The sequence below is a fragment of the Rhinoderma darwinii genome, chromosome 1 (assembly GCF_050947455.1).
Source record: "Rhinoderma darwinii isolate aRhiDar2 chromosome 1, aRhiDar2.hap1, whole genome shotgun sequence".
Lineage (NCBI taxonomy): Eukaryota > Metazoa > Chordata > Amphibia > Anura > Rhinodermatidae > Rhinoderma > Rhinoderma darwinii.
This window is the reverse complement of record NC_134687.1, coordinates 435393773-435400867: the sequence shown is the minus strand read 5'-3', so window position 1 is coordinate 435400867 and position 7095 is coordinate 435393773.

The following is a 7095-nucleotide window of genomic DNA, read 5'->3' as shown; positions in this document are numbered from 1 at the left end:
ACTGAAGCTAGTACAGGAAATAAATTCTCATTATTAATAGAAATTGGCGTAGAATTACCAAACAGGTTTTTTTTTTTACACTACTCCAGTGCAGAGAGACTTTTTAACTAGTCTGCATACATGTGTATTGATATGCCATACTAGTGATTAGTTATGACAGCTTCAGATTCCCATGAAGCCTCCAAACTGATTAGAATATAATTTGGATTTATGCTAGCATCATATACCATTCGTCCGCCTCCAATGTTATTTTACTCATGCTTGCCCAACTGTCACTTTTTTTTAGCTTTTCCTTGATAGCTTCTTCTGGCACTAAAAAAGGTACACATAATCAAGTATACAGCCATGCAATCTCCATAGACAAACATTAGTAGTTGTATGGTACTAGAACTCAGTGACTTTATGCGTGGCAATGTCATTGCATTCCACATTTGCTACAAGTGCTATTATTGTTAAGTGAAAGTACCAACAGCTCAACTACAAAAAGATAGACCACATAAACTCGGAGCGAGGCTGCTGAATTCTGAAGCATGTGGCATGTAACTGCCTCTGGAAGTGACATCAGTACAAGAACATTGAGCTGGGAGCTACATGAAATGGGTCAGCGTGGAAACAGTGTTCTCTGTAGTGATGAATAACGTTTCACTATCTAGTAGTCTGATAGACGAATGTGGGTTTGGCAGATGTCAAGAGAACACTACCTACCAGAATGCATAGTGCCTGCTATAAAATTTGGTAGAAGAAGATAGAAGGTTTTTCAGGGCTTGGGCTAGGCTACTTATTTCTATTGAAGGCTAATGCTAATGCCACTGTCACGTACTCCCTTCCTGCGGCACCCTCGGTATCCAGGACGTCAAGAGTTACTCGCTCGGGCGTCGCCCGGCCTGGCAGACTGAGGCAGTCTGCAGCTAATAGGAGCTCAGGAACGTCAGGCCAATCAAAGCCTGGCTGATGTTCCTGAGCTCCTGCCCTCTCCTTATTTAGTTCAGCCTGGTGTAGTAGGCCTTTCCCTGTAATTAGAGTTACCTAGCCTGGTACTTTCCCTTGTTTCAGGCTCCCCAGAGCGACTTGCATTTTGACTCCTTTGTGTACCCTGACCCTGGCTGGACTCCTGACTTTTCTTTGCCTTCTTCTGACCTTTTGTTTTTCCGCACTCTCCCGGTTTGACCCTGCCTGCCTGACTCCGCCCCCCTTGTCCGTGGTGCAATTGCCCTGTCTCACCCTCCGTCTACTTCCCAGGTGACCCTTTGTTATTTCGTACTGTCTCTGTCTTATCCGTATCCACTTGTACTAGTATAGGGAACGCCACCCAGTTGCGCCGTCGTTTAGGTCGGGTCGTACAAGGCTGTTATAGCTGAAAAAAAGAGGTCCAACTTATTAATAGCCATGGTTTTGGAATGGGTTGTCCAACAAGCTCATATAGATTTGATGGTCAGGTGTCCACATATTATTGGCCAAATAGTGTGCAGTAGTGGTTAGTTGACATGAACCTGCCATCATACAGTCCACTATAAACTAACTTAGGTAACCTAAAAGTATAGTAGCACACATCCCATTAACTGGTAGCCGACACAGGACGAGTATGCTCGCCCTGAGCGGCGAGCACTTCACGCATTAGGACGAGCATACTCGTCCTGTGTGACAGCAGTCTCTGCCGTCTCTGAGCGCGATCGAGAGCGGGGCAACGGCTGTAACACACAGCCACGGCCCCGCTCTGACAGCGGAGAGAAGAGAAACATCTTCTCTCCGCTGTTAACCCTTTGAACGCCGCGATGACAGCTGATCGCGGCGTTCAAAGAGGGGGGACTGCACATTGATCGCGTCACAGAAAATAACTGTGACGCGATCAAAGCCCACAACTCGTATGGCCAGACAGCCCAGGGTCCAGTGAAGGACCCCAGGGCTGTCTGAACATATTTCCTGTTGTTAGGGCATACTGAGGTATGCCCTAACAACTGCCTGTGTACAATCAGTACACAGGCTAATGTACTGGCATATAGATCTATGCCAGTACATTGCAGTTACAAAATTAAAATCAAATGATAAATCCCTTTATGGGATTAAAAAAAAAAGTTAAATGAATGTAAAAAAAAAATAATGGTAAATAAATAAATAAAAAGTAAATAAAATACACAGAAACACACATTTTTTATAATAAATAAACTTTTTAAAATATAAGTCCCAAAACATGAAATAATATAGACATAATTGGTATCGTCACGACCGTAACAAACTGTACAACAAATGTATAACATTATTTATGATGATCGGTGTATGGTGTAAAAAAAATAATATTAAAACTGCTGCGCAACTGCTTTTTTTCTGCATTTTAATCTAATTAAAAATTTATAGAAATTAAACGATAATGTATTTGTACCAAAAAATGGTACGTACATAAAGTACAACTCGTCCCGCAAAAAACAAAGTCTCATACAACTACGTCGTACAAAAAATAAAAGCGTTATGAGCGTCGGGATGCAAAGAGGGAAATGTAAAAAAAACTGCTCTGTCCTCAAGGCCAAAATTGGCCGTGTCCTTAAGGGGTTAAATATCCTCCCAACCTGCCACTCTACTAGCCACCTCTCACATAACAGCCCTCTTGATAGTTGAATAATACCAGTAAACAAGTTCGGGTAATCCTACTTTCGCACCTTTTCACCTCTCAGTGTTCTGTACTAGAATTTGAATCAATTAACATCTAATTCCGTAATTTAGGCTTTATTCATGGGTTGCCTGTTTGGTGTTCTGTTCTAATGTGGAATATGTGACATGAATATTAGTGTACAAAATTGTAAAAATTCTCATGTTAATTTAATGTAGGGAGCAAAGGACAGTAAAGTATTATACTAGGTAGTAAACCGATATTTCTGTACATTTTATGTTTTTTTTTTTACTTTCACCGGTTATTGAGTTGTTTTTTTTTGCAGAATTATGCACATTTTTCATATTTAAAGGGTCACTGTTGTTTTAACAAACGTATTCCTATATGATAGCCTATGTAACCACTATTAAAAATGTAATATAAATTATTTACTGAAAATGCTGTTTCTGCCTGAAAAATCGCCCTAATCGCACGCTCCCAGTCCCTTCATACAGCCTCTTCACTAGTCTTTTCCCGCCACAGACACACTGTCATCACAGAAGATGGAGTTTTGTAACGTACTGGGTTTACATTTGACCAATGCATGTATGAACTGGCGATGCGGCGTAATACATTATAAGGAAATATCAAGCGCCAGCGCGTATAGTGCTGCCAAGCTTCTCACACAGTGTACACACCTCCTGTAATGAAGTGAATGTAAAGAAGCACGGCAAAAGAATGAGTCCGCTGCTGGAGGTAAAAAAGAGGTCTGAGCCCAAAAAAATCATGGAAGGTTAACACTAACGTAACCAACGAGAATATACATTTATTTCATATTTGTCTGAAATGACAGGTACCCTTTAACTCAGGGGCATAGCGAAAGGCTCACGGGTCCCGATGCAAAAGTTCTTCTTGGGACCCCCCAAAATTGTTTGCATGGCCAATGGCCCGCAGCTCTTAGCTGCATCTCTGGGTCTACTAAGGGACCTAAGGTCTTAAAATGTCAGAGGCAATAGCCCAAGTACATAAGTACCCCCCAAAAAAATGTGTGTGCGTGTATGTGTATGTGAATTCCAACCATGTTTCTACATAGCCTCCTCATTTCAGGGGCTCAAAAGTAATTGGACAAATTAACATTACCATAAATAAAATGTGTTTTTTTTTAATACTTTGTAGAGAATCCTTTGCAGGCAATGACTGCCTGAAGTCTGGAACCCATGGACATCACCAAACGCTGTGTTTCCTCCTTTGTGATGCTTTGCCAGGACTTTACTGCAGCTGTCTTCAATTATTGCTTGTTTGTGGGTCTTTCTGCCTTAAGCTTTGTCTTAAAGAGGCTCTGTCACCAGATTTTGCAACCCCTATCTCCTATTGCAGCAGATCGGCGCTGCAATGTAGATAAGAGTAACGTTTTTTGTTTTTTTTAAACGAGCATTTTTGACCAAGTTATGACCATTTTTATATTTATGCAAATGAGGCTTTCTAAAGTACAACTGGGCGTGTTTAAAGTAAAAGTACAACTGGGCGTGTATTATGTGCGTACATCTTGGCGTTTTTACTTCTTTTACTAGCTGGGCGTTGTGAATGGGAGTGTATGATGCTGACGAATCAGCATCATCCACTTCTCTTCGTTAACACCCAGCTTCTGGCAGTGCACAGACACAGCGTGTTCTCGAGAGATCACGCTGTGACGTCACTTCCCCAGGTCCTGCATCGTGTCGGATGAGCGAGGACACATCGGCACCAGAGGCTACAGTTGATTCTGCAGCAGCATCGGCGTTTGCAGGTAAGTCGATGTAGCTACTAACCTGCAAACGCTGATGCTGCTGCAGAATCAACTGTAGCCTCTGGTGCCGATGTGTCCTCGCTCGTCCGACACGATGCAGGACCTGGGGCAGGAAGTGAGTGACGTCACAGCGTGATCTCTCGAGAACACGCTGTGTCTGTGCACTGCCAGAAGCTGGGCGTTGTGAAGAGAAGTGGATGATACTTCTAGTCACAACGCCCAGCTAGTAAAAGAAGTAAAAACGCCCAGATGTACGCACATAATACACGCCCAGTTGTACTTTTACTTTAAACACGCCCAGTTGTACTTTAGAAAGCCTCATTTGCATAAATATAAAAATGGTCATAACTTGGCCAAAAATGCTTGTTTTTAAAAAAAAAAACGTTACTCTTATCTACATTGCAGCGCCGATCTGCTGCAATAGGAGATAGGGGTTGCAAAATCTGGTGACAGAGCCTCTTTAAGCAAGTGAAATGCATGCTCCATCAGGTTGAGATCTGGTAATTGACTTGGCCATTGCCGAATGTTCCACTTCCTTGCCTTAAAAAAATCCTGAGTTGCTTTCGCAGTATGTTTTGGGTCATTGTCCATCTTTACTGTGAAGCGACGTCCAATCAACCTGGCTGCATTTGGTTGAATTTGAGCAGAAAGTATATCCCTGAACACTTCAGAAATCATCCGGCTGCTTCTGTCTTCAGTCACATCATCAATAAACACTAGTGACCCAGTGCCTTTGGCAGCCATTCATACCCATGCCATCACACTGCCTCCACCATGTTTTACAGAGGATGTGGTGCGCTTTGGTTCATGAGCCGTTCCAAGCCTTCTCCATACTTTCTTCCTCCCATCATTCTGGTACAGATTGATCTTAGTTTCATCTATCCAAAGAATGCTGTTCCAGAACTGGGCTGGCTTCTTTAGATGTTGTTTGGCAAAGTCTAATCTGGCCTTTCTATTTTTGAGGTTGATTAATGGTTTGCACCTTGTGGTGAACCCTCTGTATTTGCTCTGATGAAGTCTTCTCTTTATGGTAGACTTAGATACTGATACACCTACTTCCAGGAGACTGTTCTTCACTTGGGTAGATGTTATGAAGGGGTTTTTCTTCACCATGTAAAGGATTCTGCCATCATCCACTACTGTTGTCTTCTGTGCACGTCCAGGCCTTTTGGAGTTCACGAGATCACAAGTGCATTCCTTTTTTTCAAGAATGTACCAAACTGGTGATTTAGCCACTCCTAACATTTGTGATATCTTTCATATTTTTTTCAGCCTAAAGATGGTCTGTTTCACTTGCATTGAGAGCTCCTTTGACCTCATATTGTGGGTTAACAGCAACAGCTTTCAAATGCAAATGCCACACCTGGAATCAACTCCAGACATTGTACCTGCTTAATTGATGATCTACCCTCAGGACAGGCCATCAATAGCTGATGGGTCTGGGTCCGACTGCCAGGACCCCTGACGATCAGCTGTTTGAAGGGCGTGCAGTGCTCGTACGAGTGCTGCTTCCCCTTCATTCCAGTCACTTGCTCCCATTGTAAATCGCCGACCATCAAATTTTAGGAACTGGATGTAGCGTCCATGGCCCAGGGCCGTTAAGTTTACTCACCTCCCGACGCCCGAAGCCATGGATCCGTGAGCGCTGGTCCCCATCTTCTTCCTAGGAGACGCCAGTGCTCACTTCCGCTAGTGCTGTGTCCCGTAGGGTGCGCGCACACGCTCGTGCCCGCTCTTAAAGGGCCAGCACGCGCACATGAAAACAATCATTATCATCAATCCACATGATTTCCTGGTCTATAAGATGGCCCCAGCACTTCTGATCTTTGCTTGAGCGTTGTTAGTTTATCTTAAGTCTGTCTTGCAAATGGTCCCTTAGTGCTTCTCGTTCCAGTTGTTACCCGTGCCCTGTTACCTGTCCCTGTATCCCGTGCTGTGTTCTAGTTCCTGTGCCTACTAGTGTTGGAGTCGTGTCTACTGCACCTGCTGTCGTTTGCCACGTCCAGTGTCGTCTGCCACGTCCAGTGTCTTCTGCCACGTCCAGTGTCTTCTGCCACGTCCAGTGTCTTCTGCTATGTCCAGTGTCTTCTGCCTCATCTTGTACTGCCCGCCACATCTGGCGCTACCTGCTGCACCGACCACCATCCGTGCTGAAGCCACAGCCACTGTCTGGACTAGTTCAGGTACCCAAGTGTTACGAACTGCTATAGACTTGTTGTATAGACTGTGACCTGGTCAGCTGCCTCCCTGCTACGGCGGAGTGGCCTAGTGGGTCCTCATAACCTGTGACCGTGACAGTATGCTCAGGCCATGGAACCCGCTGGCCAGCCCAAGACCGCCGTCCAGAAGATACAGACGGAGATGCATGACCTACGCACACGTCAGGATCAACTCCTTGCTGCTGTGAATTCTATCTTGGTACATCTGGATCTACTCACTGTTCCACCTCCGGTTTTTCCTCCAGAGGCTGTTGCTGTGCCACTGCACGTTGCTCCTCCTGTTTGTTCCGGATCCACAGTTCCTCTGCCTCTTCCTCCTCGCTATGACGGTGATCCCAGAGCATGTAGAGGATTTATTAACCATTGCACAGTTCATTTTAGGTTACAGGCTCATCTCTTCCCCTCCGAGGAGGCCAAGGTAGCATTTATCATCTCCCTTATTGCTGGCAAGGCACTCGCATGGGCGAACCCAATCTTGAAGCAACAAGGACCTGTATCCTCGGACCTAG